At 37.2% G+C, this 21,469-nt stretch overlaps 1 long non-coding RNA gene across 1 annotated transcript in view; it reads left to right on the top strand.

Annotated features, from left to right (window-relative positions):
- Positions 1 to 20,941, top strand: part of LOC128167695 (uncharacterized) — a 29,279-nt gene extending 8,338 nt beyond the window's left edge. The window contains exons 2-3 of the long non-coding RNA XR_008241253.1: positions 1,945 to 2,083; positions 17,392 to 20,941. This is a non-coding gene — a long non-coding RNA (uncharacterized LOC128167695). The remainder of the gene's footprint in view (positions 1 to 1,944; positions 2,084 to 17,391) is intronic.
- Positions 20,942 to 21,469: the final 528 nt, after the last annotated feature.

Consider the following 21,469-nt stretch of genomic DNA (forward strand, 5'->3'; position numbering starts at 1 on the left):
GTAAGCTCTTAGAAAAACTTTTTGATTCTATTGTACTTCCTGTACTTCTTTATTGTTGTGAAATATGGGGAGTGGATCTCTCATTGAAAGATATTTCAGTTATCGAAAAATTTCATGTAAAATTTCTTAAAGATATACTTGGATTACATTGCAAAGCATCTAATGCTGGTTGTTTGGCAGAATTAAACAGGTTACCACTTTGGTCTAAAATCTCATTCTCAAGCATTAAATATTGGAATCACTTGATAACATCTAATTCTTTGGCATTTAAATTATATCAGGGAACGATCAATTCCAATTCCTGGACTAAGAAAATTTATGGCATCCTAGACAATTTGGGATTCTCAAACATTAGTAATTATAAAAGCACAATCCAACACTTTTTACCAAACATAAAGCAAAGAATCATTGACCAATGTATCCAAGAGCAATCATCAAAAATTTTTAGTTCAGAAAAACTTTCATTTTTTCAAAAATTATATATGAGAAAAAGAAGTCCTTATGTTGATATACTCAGGAAAAGATCTGAGAGATCCTCTATTAGTAGAATAAGATTAAGTGCACATAAACTTGCAATAGAAAGTGGTAGATATAATGCCACAATTAGGAATGAAAGATATTGTAATGCTTGTAAAACTGGTGCAATTGAAGATGAAACTCATTTTCTTTTTCAATGTAAAGCCTATTCTCATCTAAGGAACAATTATTTTAGTAATTTTTATAAGATAAGTAAAATAAATATTGCCAATAACTTGGACAAAGAAAGATACATTTTACATGTATGTTTAAATAGTGAAATACATACTATTTTAAATATTACTGTTAAATTCATTAATGACTGCTTTGAACACAGATGTCAATTAGTCTAAGGAAATGTTAAACTGATCTATATAGATCAGTAAAAATATATATACTGTACATGCAACTATTGTAAACATACAATGATGTTCTTATATATTCATTGGGCCTTTGCCAATTATTGTAATTGTGTCTGTGCCAATAAAATATTTGTATTTGTATTTGTATTTGTTAAATAGATAAAGAAACAGATGAATTTCTAAGAGTTCAATTGTTCATACAAAGCAATTACACGACAAAATGCCGCGAAATTTCCTTCTAGCAAAATGTCGTCACGCGTAAAATCCCCCATGGAGATTTTCAAAAGTTGGCATGTATGCAGATTATGTGCATATATGAATGCAAACCAGGGTTTTATAACATTTCAATTCTTTTAAAGGTTATAATTAATTACGGAGCAATAATAACACGAGAAAAATATCTTAATACAGTGAGATGTTTCGCTCCAATGGAGGTGCGAAACATATTGAGGTGCGAGTCATCTCCGCGCGAAACAGAATAGCTGCGATCCCGGATTCTTTAAATGCTTACCTATATAGGTCAACATCACAATGATAATCCAATTAGAGCACAATATGGATCCTTTTTGCTTATCATCACAAAAGAAACGTTTATCCGTGTTATTTAATCCTTTTCTGCATATGGAAAACACCGGAAAGTACATCACTAGCACGTGCACGTTAACTGGGTAAAACTAATACCCGCTAACGTGGCCTGCAGGGTGTTGCTAAAATGCGGAACTGAAAACGGGACGGAACGGATAACATTTTTAAGTTAAAATCACAATTTCTTTAATTCATTAAACATGTTAAATTGGTTTTCTGAGATTCGCGGCGGGGGAGGGGTGTTGTGATGGATTTTAGCTTCTCATTGAGATACGATAGGATGGTGATACGCTTGATTAGATGACATATCAAACAAACAAAAATGACAATGAATATCAAAGTGAAAGAAAAAAATAATTAAAAAATTAAGAAAAATATGTGAACGCATGTTTAAATAATATACAAGTCGTATGAACCATTATTACTAATAACGGTGTTTCTGTGCTTGATTTCTAAATTTTTAATTTTTATTTGTTTACAGGGGACAGTGAACTTGGTTTAGCCATGGATAACATCGAAGAAAAATTTGCTAAAATTCATCATTATTGTCACATCACCAGAAAGATGAAAAAGAACCAGTCAGTATAAAAAGTGCAGAATTTTGCAAGTACAATCTGAATGTTAGTTTTTTCTTACTTTAACAGTTTTCCTTACTTATATTATACGTCAGGCACGTAGCATCGGGGGAGGGGGCAGGGGGGCTGGCCCCACTACGTTTTTGCGTTGCAAAGATTTTTTTTTGAATTTGCATACAAAAAATTGAAATAACATGGAGTCCCCCCCCCACCCCCACAAACACGCTTTTATGGGACCACGTAAAAAAAATGAATTAAAAATGAGGAAATGAACAGTGAAATTGAAGTGAAGTGAACGGTATACCCCCCCCCCCCCCCACCCCCGGATTAGGATTTTCGGGATTTTGGATTTTTAAAATAACCCTCCTTTTTTTGTCAAGTTTTTTTGGATAGGTCTAGCCCCCTTCCAAAAACGATACTACGTGCCTTTACGTTAAGCTGATTTTTCATCATTTATGGAAAAAGAACCAGTCAGTATAAAAAGTGCAGAATTTCGCAAGGACAATGTCAGTTTTTCCTTACGTATACAGTTCTTCCTTACTTACAGTATACGTGAGGCACGTAGCATCGGGGGAGGGGGCGGGGGGTGGGGGCTGGTCCCACCACGTTTTTGCGCAGCAAAGATTTTTTCAAATTTATGGGACCATGTAAAAAATGAATTGAAAATGAGGAAATGAACAGTGAAATTGAAGTGAAGTGAACGGTATACCCCCCTCCCCGGATTAGGATTTTTGGGATTTTGGGTATTTAAAATAACCCTCTTTTTTTTGGTCAAGATTTTTTGGATGAGTCTGGCCCCCTTCCAAAAACGATACTACGTGCTTGTACGTTAAGCTGATTTTTCATTATTTATAAATAATTAGGTAATTTAATTTTGAATAAAATTTCAGTGGCGTCGGAAGCAAATTAAAAGTGTGGTTGGGGGGGGGGGGGGGAGCGGATAGACTAACCCTCAGAAATGTTGACAAGCAAAAAAAAAAAACCTATTCACAAAATCCTGAAAATCCTAATGGGTGGGGGTGGGGGGAAGTATACCTATAGTTATCAAAAAAAAATTTACCTACCAAAAATTTTCTTTTTGCAAATCATCAAATTCCTAATCCGTGGGGGGGGGGGGGGGGGGGGGGGCGGAGGGGAGGGGGGGGAGGCTAGTATACCTATGACTCCAATTTCTCAATATTTCCATCTTTTCAAGGTAAATTTAGGAACATTAAGTTTGCTGCGAGAAAAAGTTAGGGGGGGGGGGAGATGAACTCTCTCTGATGCCATGTGCCTAATGCTTAGGTCTAACTTTACAAAAAAAGGGGGAGGGGGCTGAGAGGGGGGCTACCAAAAGGGGGGCTAAGGGGCGCTACCAATTTTTTTCTCTCGCAAATCATGAAATTTTCAATCCGATGGGGGGAGGGGGGGGGGGCACTAGTATACCTATGACTCCAACATCTCAATATTTCCATCTTTTCAAGGTAAACTTAGGAACAATACTTTGCTCCGAGAAAAAGTGTGTGGGGGGAGGGGGGGGGAGGAAGATCCCTGTCTGGTGCTATGTGCCTAATGCTTAGGTCTAACTTTGCAAAAAAGGGCTGCTACCAAAGGGGGGGGGGGGGGCTAAGGGCTTGGCTAATGAGCTAAGGGGGGCTACCTAAATAAAAATCGCAAATCATAAAATTTCCTAATCCGTAGGGGGGAGGGGGGGGGGGGGGGCTTGTATACCTATGACTCCAACTTCTCAATATTTCCATCTAATAAAGGTAAATTTAGAAACAATTATCTTTGCTGCTTGAAAAAGGGGGGGGGGGCTGAACCCTCTCTGATGCTATATGCCTAATACTTTGGTCTAACTTTGCAAAAAAATGGGGGAGGGGCATAGGGATAGGGGTGGTCTACCAACAAATGTTTTTCGCAAATCATGAAATTCCTAATCCGTAAGGGGGGGGGGGGTAGTATACCCATGACTCCAACTTCTCAATATTTCCATCTTTTCAAGGTAAATTTTGGAACATTAACTTTGCTGCGAGAAAAAGTTGGGGGGGGGGGGGGTTGAACCTTCTCTGATGCCATGTGCCTAATGCTTAGGTCTTACTTTAAAAAAGGGGGGGGGGGGTAAGGGAGGAGGGCTATCAAAAGGGGGGCTGCCAATTTTTTTTTCGCAAATCATAAAATTTCCGAGTAGGGGGGGGAGGGGGGGTTAGTATACTTATGACTCCAACTTCTCAATATTTTCATCTTTTCAAGGTAAACTTAAGAACAATTAACTTTGCTCCGAGAATAAGTGGGGTAGGGAGAGGGGATGGACCCTGTCTAGTGCTAGGTGCCTAATGCTGAGGTCTAACTTTGCAAAAAATGGCTGCTACCAAAGGAAGGGGAGCTAAGGGCTTGGCTAATGGGCTAAGGGGGGGGCTACCTAAAAATATTTTTCGCAAATCATGAAATTCCTAATCCGTAAGGGGGGGGGGGGGGGCTAGTATACCTATGACTCCAACTTCTCAATATTTCTATCTAATAAAGGGTAAATTTAGTAACAATTATCTTTGCCTCGTGAAAAGGGGGGGGGGTGAACCCTTTTCTGATGCTATGTGCCTAATACTTAGGTCTAACTTTCTAACTTTGCTGCAAAAATGGGGGAGGGGCTAAGGGGGGGGGGGGTCTATCAAATTTTTTGTTTCGCAAAACATGAAATTCCTAATCCGTAAAAAGGGGGGGGGGGGGAGGGCTAGTATACCCATGACTAACACTTCTCAATATTTACACCTTTTCAAGGTAAATTTAGGAACATTAACTTTGTTGCGAGAAAAAGTTGGGGGGGGGGGGCGGGGAATGAACCCTCTCTGATGCCATGTGCCTAACGCTTAAGTCTTACTTTACAAAAAAAGGACGGGGGGTAGGGGGGGCTACCAAAAGGGGGGGCTACCATTTTTTTTCGCAAATCATGAAATTTCCAATCTGTACAGGGGGGGGGGGGAGTGGGGTAGTATACCTATGACTCCAACTTCTCAATATTTCCATCTTTTCAAGGTAAATTTTGGAACAATTATCTTTGCTCCGAGGAAATGCGGGGGTGGGGGGGGGGGGGTGAACCCTGTCTGGTGCTATATGCCTAATGCTTAGGTCTTACTTTGCAAAAAAGGGCTGCTACCAAAGAGGGGGGCTAAGGGCTTGGCTAATGGGCTAAGGGGGGCTACCTAAAAAAATTTCGCTAATCATGAAATTCCTAATCCGTAGGGGGAGGGGGGGGGGTGGCTAGTATACCTATGACTTCAACGTCAATCTAATAAAGGTAAATTTAGGAACAATTATGAACCCTCTCTGATGCTATTGGCCTAATGCTTAGGTCTAACTTTGCAAAAAAAGGTGGGGGGCTAAATAATGAAATCCCTAATCTATAGGGGGGCCAGTATACCTAGGACGTCAAGCCCCCCCCCCCCAGCCCCCCCGGTTCCGACGCCTTTAGGAACATTAACTTTGTTGCGAGAAAAAGTTGGGGGGGGGAATGAACCCTCTCTGATGCCATGTGCCTAATGCTTAGGTCTAACTTTACAAAAAAAGGACGGGGGCTAAGGGAGGGCTACCAAAAGGGGGGCTACCAATTTTTTTTTTCACAAATCATGAAATTTCCAATCTGTACGGGGAGGGGGGGGGGGGTAGGTATACATATGACTCCAACTTCTCAATATTTCCTTCTTTTCAAGGTAAACTTTGGAACAATTATCTTTGCTGCGAGGAAAAGTGGGGGGAATGAACCCTGTCTGATGCTTAGGTCTAACTTTGCAAAAAGGGGGGTGGGGCTAAGAGGGCTACCAAAAGGGGGGCTAAGGGATGGGATAAGGGGCTAAGGTAGGTTACCTAAAACTTTTTTTTTGCAAATCATGAAATTCCTTATCCGTAAAGGGGGGGGGGGGGGGGGCTAGTATACCTATGACTCCAACTTCTCAATATTTCCATCTAATAAATGTAAATTTAGAAACAATTATCTTTGCTGCTTTAAAAAAGGGGGTGAATTCTCTCTGATGCTATATGCCTAATACTTAGGTCTAACTTTGCAAAAAATGGGGGAGGGGCTAAGGGGGGGGGGTCTATCAACACTTTTTTTTTTGCAAATCATGAAATTACTAATCCGTAAGGGGGGGCCGGCTAGTATACCCATGACTCTAACTTCTCAATATTTCCACGTTTTCAAAGTAAATTTAGGAACATTAACTTTGTTGCGAGGAAAAGTTGGGGGGGGGGGGGAACCCTCTCTGATGCCATGTGCCTAATGCTAAGGTCTAACTTTACAAAAATAGGGGGGGGGGGAGGGTTAGGGGGGAGGGCTATCAAAAGGGGGGCTACCAATTTTTTTCTTCCGCAAATCATGAAATTTCCAATCCGTAGGGGGGGGGGGCGGAGGGGGGGGGGGGGTTTAGTATATTTATGACTCCAGCTTCTCCATATTTTCGTCTTTTCAAGGTAAACTTAAGAACAATTAACTTTGCTCCGAGAAAAAGTGGGGTAGGGAGAGGGGGGTGGACCCTGTCTAGTGCTAGGTGCCTAATGCTTAGGTCTAACTTTGCAAAAAAGGGCTACTACTAAAGGGGGGGGGGGGGGCTAGGGTTTAGCTAATGGGCTAAGGGGGGCTATCTAAAAATATTTTTCGCACATCATGAAATTCCTTATCCGTAGGGGGTAGGGGGGTTGGGGGGGGGGGGCTACTATACCTATGACTCCAACTTCACAATATTTCCATCTAATAAAGGTAAATTTAGTAACAATTATCTTTGCCTCATGAAAAAGGGGGGGGGGTGTTAACGCTCTCTGATGTTATGTGCCTAATACTTAGGTCTAACTTTGCAAAAAAAATGGGGGAGGGGCTAACGGGGGAGGTCTATCAACAATTTTTTTTCGCAAAACATGAAATTCCTATTCCATAAAAGGGGGGGGGGGGGGGCTAGTATACCCATGACTCCAACTTCTCAATATTTACACCTTTTCAAGGTAAATTTAGGAACATTAGGGGAGGGGGGGTAGTATACCTATGACTCCAACTTCTCAATATTTCCATCTTTTCAAGGTAAATTTTGGAACAATTATCTTTGCTCCGAGGAAATGCGGGGGTGGGGGGGGGGGGGTGAACCCTGTCTGGTGCTATATGCCTAATGCTTAGGTCTTACTTTGCAAAAGAGGGCTGCTTCCAAAGGGGGGGGGGCTAAGGGCTTGGCTAATGGGCTAAGGGGGCTACCTAAAAAAAATTCGCTAATCATGAAATTCCTAATCCGTAGGGGGGGGGGGGGGGGGGGGGCTAGTATACCTATGACTTCAACGTCAATCTAATAAAGGTAAATTTAGGAACAATTATGAACCCTCTCTGATGCTATTGGCCTAATGCTTAGGTCTAACTTTGCAAAAAAAGGTAGGGGGCTAAATAATGAAATCCCTAATCTATAGGGGGGCCAGTATACCTAGGACGTCAAGCCCCCCCCCCCCAGCCCCCCCCCCCAGCCCCCCCCCCCCCCCGGTTTCGACGCCTCTGAAATTAATTAAAGATATTGTTCTAAGCAATTTGTTTCAGAGCCGATTTGATGTCGGGAAGGCAATTCGTAATTTTGTTTCATTAACTTCCGCTAATAATTTTCTTAAAGGTAAACTTTTATAAAGTTTAATTTTTTTGTATTTATTTTTTTTAAATTGAAAATTAAGTACATCTTATATGAGCAAATTTACGAAATGCCCAGGTATGGTATAACATGTACGGACACCTAACGGTGACAACCAAGTACATGTTTTTATCTATTTTCACATGTATATACACCTCCTTTCATATCTGTGTCCGAGTTCCTTCGGGGGCTTCTGGGAGGAGTTAATGCTGGACATTCGGGGGAGACTGCAATATAACTGTATATGTTATATGAAGTCTTCACCCATTGCACAGATGTCCTAACTCCCAGCCGGGTATTACAAAGAAAGGAGACTAACAGGCTAGGCCCCATTACTAACATTGGGGAATATGTAAATTGCATATTTTGTAAATAAGAAATAAGAATCTGCACAATTGCCCCACATAAAGTATTACTAATCCGTAAGGGGGGGGGGCCTAGTATACCCATGACTCCAACTTTTCAATATTTCCACCTTTTCACGGTAAATTTTGGAACATTAACTTTGCTGCAAGAAAAAGTTGGGGGGGGGGGGGGTGAACCCTATAACTCTATCTGATGCCATGTGCCTAATGCTTAGGTCTAACTTTGCAAAAAATGTGGGAGGGGCTAAAGGGGGGGGGGGGTCTACCAACAAATTTCCAATCCGTAAAGGGGGGGGGGGGTAGTAGGGTAATATACCTATGACTCCAACTTCTCAATATTTCCATCTTTTCAAGGTAAATTTTGGAACAATTATTTTTGCTGCGAAGAAATGTGGGGGTGGGGGGGCTGAACCCTGTCTGGTGCTATATGCCTAATGCTTAGGTCTTACTTTGCAAAAAAGGGCTGCTACCAAAGGGGGGGGGCGCTAAGGGCTTGGTTAATGGGCTAAGGGGGGGGGGCTACCTAAATAAAAATCGCAAAACATAAAATTTCCTAATCCGTAGGGGGGAGGGGGGGGGGGGCTTGTATACCTATGACTCCAACTTCTTAATATTTCCACCTTTTCACGGTAAGTTTTGGAACATTAACTTTGCTGCGAGAAAAAGGTTGGGGGGGGGGGGATGACCCCTATCTGATGCCATGTGCCTAATACTTAGGTCTAACTTTACTAAAGAGGGCGGGGGCTAAGCGGTGGGGCTACCAAAAGGGGGGCTACCATTTTTTTTTCGCAAATCATGAAATTTCCAATCCGTAAAGGGGGGGGGGGGTAGTAGGGTAGAATACCTATGACTCCAACTTCTCAATATTTCCATCTTTTCAAGGTAAATTTTGGAACAATTATCTTTGCTGCAAGGATATGTGGGGGTGAGGGGGGGGGGGGGGGGGGGGGCTGAACCCTGTCTGTTGCTATATGCCTAATGCTTAGGTCTTACTTTGCAAAAATCGGCTGCTACCAAAGGAAGGGGGCTAAGGGCTTGGCTAATGGGCTAAGGGGGGGGGGGGCTACCTAAATAAAAATCGCAAATCATAAAATTTCCTAATCCGTAGGGGGGAGGGGGGGGGGAGGGTTTGGCTAATGGGCTAAGGGGGGGTTACCTAAATAAAAACCGCAAATCATGAAATTCCTAATCCGTAGGGGAAGGGGGGGGGGGGCTAGTATACCTATGACTCCAACTTCTCAATATTTCCATCTTATAAAGGTAAATTTAGTAACAATTATCTTTGCCTCGTGAAAAGGGGGGAAGGGGGGTAACCTTCTCTGATGCAATGTGCCTAATACTTAGGTCTAACTTTCTAACTTTGCAACAAAAAATGGGGGAGGGGCTAAGGGGGTTGGGGGTCTATCAACAATTTTTTTTCGCAAAACATGAAATTCCTTATCCGTAAAAAGGGGGGGGGGGGGGGGCTAGTATACCCATGACTCCAACTTCTCAATATTTCCACCTTTTCAAGGTAAGTTTAGGAACATTAACTTTGTTGCGAAAAAAAAGTTGGGGGGGGGGGGAATGAACCCTCTCTGATGTCATGTGCCTAATGCTTAGGTCTAACTTTACAAAAAAAGGACGGGGGCTAAGGGAGGGCTACCAAAAGGGGGGCTACCAATTTTTTTTTTCACAAATCATGAAATTTCCAATCTGTACGGGGAGGGGGGGTAGTATACCTATGACTCCAACTTCTCAATATTTCCTTCTTTGGAACAATTATCTTTGCTGCGAGGAAAAGTGGGGGGAATGAACCCTGTCTGATGCTTAGGTCTAACTTTGCAAAAAGGGGGGTGGGGGCTAAGATGGCTACCAAAAGGGGGACTAAGGGATGGGATAAGGGGCTAAGGTAGGTTACCTAAAACTTTTTTTTTGCAAATCATGAAATTCCTTATCCGTAAAGAGGGGGTGGGGGGGGGGGGGGCTAGTATACCTATGACTCCAACTTCTCAATATTTCCATCTAATAAATGTAAATTTAGAAACAATTATCTTTGCTGCTTAAAAAAAAAAGGGGGTGAATCCTCTCTAATGCTATATGCCTAATACTTAGGTCTAACTTTGCAAAAAATGGGGGAGGGGCTAAGGGGGGGGGGGGCGGTTTATCAACACTTTTTTTCCGCAAATCATGAAATTACTAATCCGCAAGGGGGGGGGGCGGCTAGTATACCCATGACTCCAACTTCTCAATATTTCCACCTTTTCAAGGTAAATTTTGGAACATTAACTTTGTTGCGAGAAAATGTTGGGGGGGGGGGGGGGGTATGAACCCTCTCTGATGCCATGTGCCTAATGCTAAGGTCTAACTTTACAAAAATAGGTGGGGGGGGGGGTAGGGGGGAGGGCTACCAAAAGGGGGGCTACCAATTTCTTTTCCGCAAATCATGAAATTTTCAATCCGTATGGGGGGGGGGGGTGGGGGGCGGAGGGGGGGGGGTTAGTATTCTTATGACTCCAACTTCTCCATATTTTCATCTTTTCAAGGTAAACTTAAGAACAATTAACTTTGCTCCGAGAAAAAGTGGGGTAGGGAGAGGGGGTGGACCCTGTCTAGTGCTAGGTGCCTAATGCTTAGGTCTATCTTTGCAAAAAATGGGCTACTACTAAAGGGGGGCTAGGGCTTGGCTAATGGGCTAAGGGGGGCTATCTAAAAATATATTTCGCACATCATGAAATTCCTTATCCGTAGGGGGGGGGGGGGTGGGGGGTGGGAGGGTTGGGGGGGGGGCTACTATACCCATGACTCCAACTTCTCAATATTTCCACCTATTCTAGGTAAATTTAGGAACATTAACTTTGTTGCGAGAAAAAGTTGGGGGGGGGGGGGGAATGAACCCTCTCTGATGCCATGTGCCTAATGCTTAGGTCTAACTTTACAAAAAAAAGGACGGGGACTAAGGGAGGGCTACCAAAAGGGGGGCTACCAATTTTTTTTCGCAAATCATGAAATTTCCAATCTGTACGGGGGGGGGGGGGGGGTAGTATACCTATGACTCCAACTTCTCAATATTTCCTTCTTTTCAAGGTAAATTTTGGAACAATTATCTTTGCTGCGAGGAAAAGTGGGGGGAATGAACCCTGTCTGATGCTTAGGTCTAACTTTGCAAAAAGGGGGGTGGGGGCTAAGGGGGCTACCAAAAGGGGGGCTAAAGGATGGGATAAGGGGCTAAGGTGGGCTGCAATATAACTGTATATGTTATATGAAGTCTTCACCCATTGCACAGATGTCCTAACTCCCAGCCGGGTATTACAAAGAAAGGAGACTAACAGGCTAGGCCCCATTACTAACATTGGGGAATATGTAAATTGCATATTTTGTAAATAAGAAATAAGAATCTGCACAATTGCCCCACATAAAGTATTACTAATCCGTAAGGGGGGGGGCTAGTATACCCATGACTCCAACTTTTCAATATTTCCACCTTTTCACGGTAAATTTTGGAACATTAACTTTGCTGCGAGAAAAAGTTGGGGGATGACCCCTATCTGATGTCATGTGCCTAATACTTAGGTCTAACTTTACTAAAGAGGGCGGGGGCTAAGGGGTGGGGCTACCAAAAGGGAGGCTACCATTTTTTTTATCGCAAATCATGAAATTTCCAATCCGTAAAGGGGGGGGGGGGTAGTAGGGTAGTATACCTATGACTCCAACTTCTCAATATTTCCATCTTTTTAAAGTAAATTTTGGAACAATTATCTTTGCTGCGAGGAAATGTGGGGGTGGGGGTGGGGCTGACGTACACCTCCTTTCATATCTGTGTCCGAGTTCCTTCGGGGGCTTCTTGGAGGAGTTAATGCTGGACATTCGGGGGAGACTTGCAATATAACTGTATATGTTATATGAAGTCTTCACCCATTGCACAGATATCCTTACTCCCAGCCGGGTATTACAAAGAAAGGAGACTAACAGGCTAGGTTCCATTACTAACATTGGGGAATATGTAAATTGCATATTTTGTAAATAAGAAATAAGAATCTGCACAATTGCCCCACATAAAGTTTATGGCAAAATAAATGCTGAAATTACTGCTAAATGAAATTTTATTAAAAATTGTTTGTTTGTTAGGGAAAATCCTGCACCTTTGAGATTACAGATACCGAAACTGTAGTTATAGGATATTTTAGATTTATTCCAGCTACATAAATAAACAGAACGAAGACATTTTATTTTCATTTCAATATTTGGTGTTTTAGATTAGTATTTTATATCTTGACAATAAAAAATCTTTCATTATTTTTCAATTGAAAAAAGGTATTAAATGTTAAGGAAAAAAGATAAATTCGGTTGGCATTTTGATTACATACGATACTCATTCTAATTGATATAACATGGGTATAGTCCACTAATGCATTTTCCATAGGCGGTTATGTTAACGTTCGAGTTTATTTTGCATTCTGTTTTTTTTTTTAATATAAATTAATATTATTAAAAATGTCACGAAAATTATGAGGTCTTTTTAACGCACATTCATTTTATCTAAATAAGTAATATCTTTTAAAAAAATGAATGTGCGTTAAAAAGACTTCATAGTTTCTAAAATTATTCAATATCAATAGCTAAGTACAATGAAGATGGCATTCTAAAAATGTATGGAGCCGATATACATACCGTATATCGGCACATTGGATTCCTGTGCATGCTATATGAAAAAGAAACTCGCCAAAAGTCGATCTTTCTTTTCCCCTCTGATAAGAGAGATAACTTTTGTAGAAAATAATCTCACTTTGTGTCTGTTAACTCACAATTATTAAGGTACGTAAACAATAAGGGAAGCAGTGCTGGGCCCCAATTTATGTTGAACGGCGATATTTTTTGAATATTCAATTATAAAAATGGAAATTTGAACAGAACGAACTAAACCCAAACGTTTGGCAATTAAATAAGTAAAGAAAACTTTTAGAAAAAGATGTAAGAAGGGAATCAAAATTTTAATGAGGGTTAGTATACCCCTTCCCTTCCTAATGGATTAATTTTTGGATCAGTACCTCTCACCCTCCCCCCAAAAATACATACATGTAAGCCCCGAGAACAAAATTGTATATACAGTGTACAGATATTTATTTTCACAACATTTTAATAGCGATTGTAAAAGCCCATGGATTGATTGTATTCAAAGAATTTTGAACATGTGCGGGCTACAATATGTCTGGCAGAACCATAATTTTGTCAATATAGAATGGTTATCTGCTACTGAATTTCATTATATTTTAGAATGTTCGGCACTAGAAGAAATAAGGAAAAAATACATAAACACAAAATATTGGAAAAGACCAATTTTTTTTTAAGTCATGACTAATTGCAATTGTAAATCGCTAAGAAAATTATGTGTATTTATTTCAAAAATGTTTGATGCTGTCTGCTCCTCTTAGTTGTTTTCCTATTATGATCCTTTATGCTAAAATCTAATATAAGTAGTGATTCTATAGTCTGTTCTTTTTTATTTATATTTTTTCCCTGTATGAAAATGTACCTGTTTGTCTGTACCTCTGACGATTTGTATTTGTATGTATTATATACATGTTCCTCTTGTACCAAATTATTTGGTCTGAGTGAATAAACTGAACTTGAACTTGAACTTGAACTAAAAAAAAAATCAGGCTCCCAATTAATTGGACAAGTAACTTTATTAAAAACATTTAAAAATCAATCAATTAAAAATAAAATCAACCAATTAAAAATCTAATTAATTATAAATATTACAAACTTATTGTTTAATTTTTTTGCACCAACTTGTAATCAATGCTATAGCTTTTAATAATTTAAACCATTACATGCTAACCTAAACTATACTTATTTTCACAAGTAAATTTGGTCTTTCAAAATTCTTTTGATATTTATTATTTATTACACTAAACATGTACGCTGGTTTGAACAATAGTTATTATAAGAGCCGCCAAACGTTTTTTTCTATTCATTTAAGTTACACTAAGTTACTAGTTAAACATATTTATTTACTTATTATAAAGTTCCCTTTATTTTCCTGTTCTTTTCAAATGGGCTAGATCATGAAATCTCATTCATGAGATTTTTGTATCAATGAAGATGATAGGTTTGTTAATGTAGGTGCAATATCAATAATATTCTGTAAACCTGTAATACTATAATATTTATACAATCTTGTTTTTTGCCCCTGCTCTTTTTTTCCTTTGCTCTGTCAGTTATATATTTCGACACAAAAGCAGTATAATATAATAGATGCTTAAAAAATAAAAAGTTGAAATAAAATATTTGTTTTTTTTAACCCTTCATTAGTTTTAGTGGAAAAAAGTGCACAAAATTGAAAAGAACATTGACCAATGGCTCAATCGGCTAATTTCTCTTTGTTATCAAAACATGGGAAACAAATATATAATTTTATTTATATAAAAAATCAGTACTACCATAAAGTTCATACGAAAAGACAATGTTGATAAAATTTTCTTTTCTGCATGAAGATTATTTAATATTTTATCTATAGACGTTGGCTCTATAAATAGATAATGCACATCGCTTTAGTTTATTCAATAGAAATAACAGGAAAAGTTATGTTTGTACATGTAAAAGCTCACATCGTCATTCAATGTTAATGTTTTTTCCGTATTAACAGCTGCATCCTCTGTATAAGGAACTCACCTGAAGCCGGAATGGCAAGGGGACGGTAAAACTCTGACTCACCCCCAATTTAATCTAATCTATAAACCTTCCTCATGCATTTTTGGCATAAAATGTTACCAATGTACACGTTCTTTGCAATGAACGAACTGCATCTACTTCTCCAACAATTGTGTCATTTCCTATAGATGTTCTGAAAAGCAAACGCATCAGTTTTTCCATGATTTTGACGTTGCACATTACAATAAGTGAGGTACATGTATATACTTTTCTCCATAGATACATATATATTTAAGTCAAAGAGCAAATGCCATTTGATATCAATATCAAAGTTTAATATACAAAATGTACAATTCTTCATAAAAGATAAACGGTGTTAATAGATGCTGCTTTAAATTAAAAAATAACAACAACAAAGTATGCCTACAGATGATTTTTTAAGGGACAGAGACTGGTCAAAGTCTAGGCCAAAAACAATGCAGATATATACAATTTTACTGAGAAAATGCTTCAAAGATAAATATTTTCATAAAGATATAAATTTTTAAATTGCATGAGCAAATGATATGTTCAAAATGCAAATTTGAAAAATTCAAAATATGTACGATAGAAATAGACAAAAAACTTTCAAAAAATGATCTTTTCCGGCAAATGCCGGTCAATGCTTTTGTTATTTGTAATAGTTCCCTTTAAGTGTCAAATGTACAGTGATAAGCAAGATACAGGGCTCCCAATTCTTTTTAATGTAAACAAGACTCATTGCCATGGTTTTGTTTACACAGATTCAATATTACTGTAAAAAAATCTCTTTCGAGCTGATTTGTCTATATCATTTTCAGAATATAAAAAACATTTCCTAACACATTCATTTTAGGTCTAAAACTGGACTTTTCAATTCAAATTTCCTAACACATTCATTTTAGGTCTAAAACTGGACTTTTCAATTCAAATTGTTTTCAAACCAAAGAATTTGTAAGCTTTGTAACTCGATTATAAAACTCAACGAATGACACTTCAATTTTGATAAGTGTCAAATGTACAGTGATAAGCAAGATACAGGGCTCCCAATTCTTTTTAATGTAAACAAGACTCATTGCCATTACACAGATTCAATATTACTGTAAAAAAATCTCTTTCGAGCTGATTTGTCTATATCATTTTCAGAATATAAAAAACATTTCCTAACACATTTATTTTAGGTCTAAAACTGGACTTTTCAATTCAAATTTCCTAACACATTCATTTTAGGTCTAAAACTGGACTTTTCAATTCAAATTGTTTTCAAACCAAAGAATTTGTAAGCTTTGTAACTCGATTATAAAACTCAACGAATGACACTTCAATTTTGATTGCAAAGAAACTCAAAGAAACTCTCATCAGCTTGTTTTTTTAAAACAAGATTAGTTCAGGAATGTAGAATATTCACACAAATATTAGAGGGACAGAATTTTAAGAAAAGCTTTGGACAAGAAATGAAAATGCCCTACTGAAGCATTGAATACATTAAAATCAGTTGAAAATTATTTTTGACCAAAATCGCGATCATGCCTCTTTAAACGCGTCCAACCAAGCAATTAAGTGACGAAAAGAATAATAATATAATAATATATGGGATCCAGATAAAAAGCAAAACAATACAGATAATATAAGTTTTACAGCTCATTGAAACAATTAATTCTTTACAGACGAGCCATATTAATTTAATATTAGTAAATAGATAACTATAGAAGATGAAATTTGATTAGACTCCCAATTATACTTACAACGCACAATGCAAAACGTCGAGAAGAAAATTCCAGCTAGCTTAGCGACAAACCCAGGACACAAGAAAACATTAAAAAACTTTAGTAAAGAATCAAAATCCACTGTCATTTTAATAAAAACTAAAGAAATGTTATCCTACAGAACACTGTAAAATCCTGAATATTGCTTTTATTTAAACATTTATAAATGGTTTGGACAAAAATTAAAAAAACGCACGAGATTTGTTTGAATAATTAATGTAAAACTAAAGTAAATAAAAAGCAATGAAGTCAATGAAGGGAACTGTGATGATTATGATATGATTATGAAATCGATCTTGACGATATTGACGATATCCCTGCGAACGAAATTTTACAAGTTGTCAGTAGGCTGAAAGATAATGATACCCCAAAGTATGACAGGTTATGTAAGAAATAAATATGTACATCAGAATTACATGTTTTGTCATGGTATATTGCCTTTTTTAATTTGGTTCATGCATTATGCTTATTGGTATTATTAAACCAATATTTTAAAAAAGGCTACCAGAAATTACAAAGAAACTCAAAGAAACTCTCATCAGCCTGTTTTTTTTTTAAACAAGATTAGTTCAGAAATGTAGAATATTCACACAAATATTAGAGGGACAGAAATATATGTAATTTTTTTATACAAATCATTTAATATCTGACAGCTTTTACTCAATTTGATTCTCATTAAGATGTGCATGTTTACGCGCCTTCACGTATGCCCCATTACAAATGTTATAAATGGATATGCACAAGCCGGTGTAAAGTAGAATTAATGACCCCCGTGGAATAATTGACCGGGGGTCATTTCTCAACGTAGAAAATTTTTAGCATATTTAGTCTAGCCGAAAATGTTTGTCTATTAACTTGTTCCGGACAAGTTGCATATTGCATCACATATTGCATCACAATCTAAAATGCAATGAAATTCATCGACTATACGTTTTGTTTTACAGCGAGGACAAAATGGAATACCTTCCCATCTTCCCAGTTTAACTGGTAGGGGTGCAAAACACAGTTTTATATGTAACGTTATAAGGACGTTTTCAGATGAGGGGCAAGCAAAACTGCCCCCTATAAAAATAAATTGTTAAAACATGTTTACATATATATCTATATATCAATAGAAAGATAAAATCGTGAATTTTTTTAATATTAAAAAATAATGCACATGTAACTTAATGCTAGAATTTATTTGGCACTCAAAACATGCGGAAAATAGACAAAAGGATGCCTCTAAATGCAGTACACCCATGCATTTTAGGCTCCCCCTAAAACATAATGCAACTAAATCAGCCATTTTTATTTATGTACATTTTCAAGAACAAGTCCTTAGGCATCATTTCATAGTATTTTCAGGGAACATTCGCCAGCTTTTTAAAGAGCTATGTTACCCGCTAAAAAATTCATGAAATTATGTATGTGTAAAATCCGGATGTTTTTGGAGTTACCGCCCTTTATTTTAGAGTCTCACAAAATTAATTTTTAGAATTTGTCTACATACTTTTATCATGTATTCGAAAGATAATTCACTATATTATACAACTGAGAGTATAAAAATTTGATTTTCATGTATACCGCATAAAAATAGCAGGAAAATTCCTACCCATCATGCTTTTCCCCAGAGAAAACCCCCCAGGATTTTATACGAAACTGTGTTTAGCTACCTAGATTGGTGATATGAAGTACGAAATTATACAAGAATTTTTTTGGAATTTCAGGGGTAAAACATCTTAATATTTTAACTATTTAAAATTTGTTTTAAAAATTTTATATCTAAATCCTTCTGATGAATTATTCATATCAGCATGCCACTTCTGAATAAATTGATCTTGTAATCTCTGTTGAAACCCATTTTTGGTTAACAATATTTAAAGACTGACTATGCCAAAAATAAAATGTGCTTTAAAAACTAGGTCAACACGTTCAATACTATTCAATACAAATACATGTACAACCATTACTCTTTTGGAAAAAATCAATATACAGTATACTTTTGTTTTATCTATATAAACATTTAATTTCCACTCTTTACAATAACTTTCAAACTCATTCAGTGCGTTCTGCAAATCATCGCAAGATAACAGTATCCGTCTGCATAAGAAGTACAAGCAGTTATATATATATATTTATATAAAAGTTTTGTTCTATTGATGTTGCAGACCAGCGATATTTTTTTCAACAAGATAATTTTCTAAATCATTTATGTTCAATGAAAACAAAAATGGTGACAAATGTACTCCTTGATGGACTCCAACATTACAAGAAATAAAGTCGGATATCGTGCCATTTATCTTCATGAGTGATTCAATACCTTTTAACATATTTGTAATATATTTAAAACATTTACCATTGATACCATAATTTAAGAACCATTTCTTCAAACTGTGTGAACTGCCTGTTTGAAATCTATAAAACAGAGAACAATTTTTTCTTACACTTAATCAACGTATTGAATAAAAATGTGGTCTAAATTAGAAACCCGCTTGGTTATTATAGATCAGTTCTATCTCTTCTGAATACAATTCTAAACATACTCGTACTCGAACAGAAATTATATATATTACTATATCATCGGCATACTTTAATTATTATCAAGATGATTGGTGGTCACATTTTGATTGATAGAAGCCCTCAGATTCTAGATATAAATATTTCGAAAGTTCCTCTTCTTAACACGTGTGTCTTAATAGGGAATATAACCACCCTTAAATGAGCCCAAATCCCATTATCAACTAACTCTTTTAGGAGTAATCTCTTTTTAACCTATTTGAACATCGTTTATTTAGTATTTAAGATTTACCATAGTCAGTTTCTTTTCACACACTTTCAAAAATGATCTTTTCCGGCATATCTATAGATTATTGTTATTTGCAATAGTTCCTTGGAGTGTCAGATGTAAAATAATAAGCAAGATGGTTTACAATCCATTTTAATGTAACACAAGACTCATGCCATGGTCTGGTTTACACAGATTCAAATAAATAAAAATGAAGTGCATTATGGTACAAAATGTAAAATAAAAATCATAGAAAGCAGAGCCAGGTGGTTTGGGATACCTGTCGATATTATCGTGGATAATAATTAAATTACTTTCTCTGGTTAATAATTTTCAATAATAATGGCCATAAAAAGGTGTTATATGTTATTTGGAAAGGTAAAAATTAAAAAATCTCCAGTGGGTTTCAAACTTTTGACTGAAAATTCGAAATTAACGCTTCAGCCCATTGTTTTCATTGTTTTCATTGAGGTCAGGCCAGGCCATGTCAGGTTTTAGAGTATAGCTCCATAAGACTTTGACATTTTACCACAGACACCTCTAGATTCGTATTTAAATAAGAAGAAGAGAGGAACTAATAATCTGGGCGATTCCGCAAAAAAGCTGCTGAAAGTTCATCAGCAAACGTTTCTGTTAATGTACATGTTGCTTAGCAGAACTAAGCTTTACATTTCATCACGAGTTTCAGGTGTGTAATCGGGTGTAACGGAATCTAAGGAATCTAAGATTCTAGTACCTGTGTGACGGTGCCTAATTACGAGCGGTGTTCATCTCTATAGTCAGTCGTTCGTCGTTTTTGTTTTTGAACTAACTTTCAGGTAACTTCAAATTGAATAATTTAGAATCGATACTATTTCTGGTTGGTAAAAATTTAAATAATGACAGTTTCATCAAACTTAGTGTGTGAAAAAACAAAAATCATAATATTTCATATTGTAAATTTTGTATTTACAGAAAACCATCCAAAAACTTTCAATAAACATTATCAATATTTCACTTTACTCTGTTAGTGTAGACCCAAAATTGAACAATCTGACGTATTGAAAATTTGAAGTTATTAGTTTTATTTGTAAAGGTAGGGTTCGCAAAGCCCGCACGACTTCTACATAATATCCCCTGGCCAGACCCGTACAATCCATTGCATTCTCAGCTCCCTGGGGAGCATCAAGCAGAGTTGCCAAATTACGGTGCTAATGCTTTACATTCAACTTAACCAGCTCGTCTCATTTGCCAGGTACCATGGGTGGAGAGTGTAATGTTATATACCGCGATAGCGACGGACCAGACTCAAACCCGGGGCTACGGCGTTTAAATCGGTCGACGCTTTCAAATGCGCCAACACCTATCCAGAAAATATTTTTAACAAACTGTTCCACTGAATTGAAAAGTTTATCATGTAACCACATATACTTATATTCTCATTTACTAGAGTAATACTAGAATTAATATTTGGTGCAGAATTTTCAGACTAGAGGTGACCCAAATTGGCTACCCAAAACGTTATCGCACTTTAAACAGTTAAAAAATTGTTTAAAGTGTGTAATTTTTTCAAAGTGCGTTGCCACACACGCCCTGCGAATGTTTTTGTCATTTAAATTTTAAACAACGTGGTCCTTTCAGTTTCTCAGTAAAAATCATGCCTAGTGTTTATATTTCATGGAATATAGGTACTTGTAATCAAAAATAAAATCTAAACGTTCACTGATTTTAAACTTTATCTTCATTAATTGGTGGATACAGTGAGTTCAAAAAATAAACGCGACAATAGAAAATATGGGTTTTTTGCTGTTGCAACAATTAACATGCTTACTAGCGATTCCCCAAAGGATTAATTTTCGATGCACGCTTGACCTAGTATCAGAATCAATTTTTCTGCAGAATGTTCCTTGAAAATGGCTCGATTTACTGAGTTTTATACAAACAACACCATACTTTTTTTTTAAAAGAGCACACCAAAAGCATCAAACATGGCTATAATTTTATTGAGCAACCCATTGTTTATATTGTCAACCACGTGTAGAGTGGTTAAAAACACGAGCGATAACTCCGTTCTGAATATCATCGTTCTGTTTAAATAACTACTAGATGATGAAATAAGACATATATCTTAATAGATTTTCATGTTTTAACATAAAACGAAGTAGGATGTGATATGAAAAGCGACCAATACTTACATATTTTGAGAATATTATCTGAACACTTATACTTCCGCTCCAATTTCACAGAAACTGAACAAATCTCGGGGAACTCTGACT

The sequence above is a fragment of the Crassostrea angulata genome, chromosome 10 (assembly GCF_025612915.1).
Source record: "Crassostrea angulata isolate pt1a10 chromosome 10, ASM2561291v2, whole genome shotgun sequence".
Lineage (NCBI taxonomy): Eukaryota > Metazoa > Mollusca > Bivalvia > Ostreida > Ostreidae > Magallana > Magallana angulata.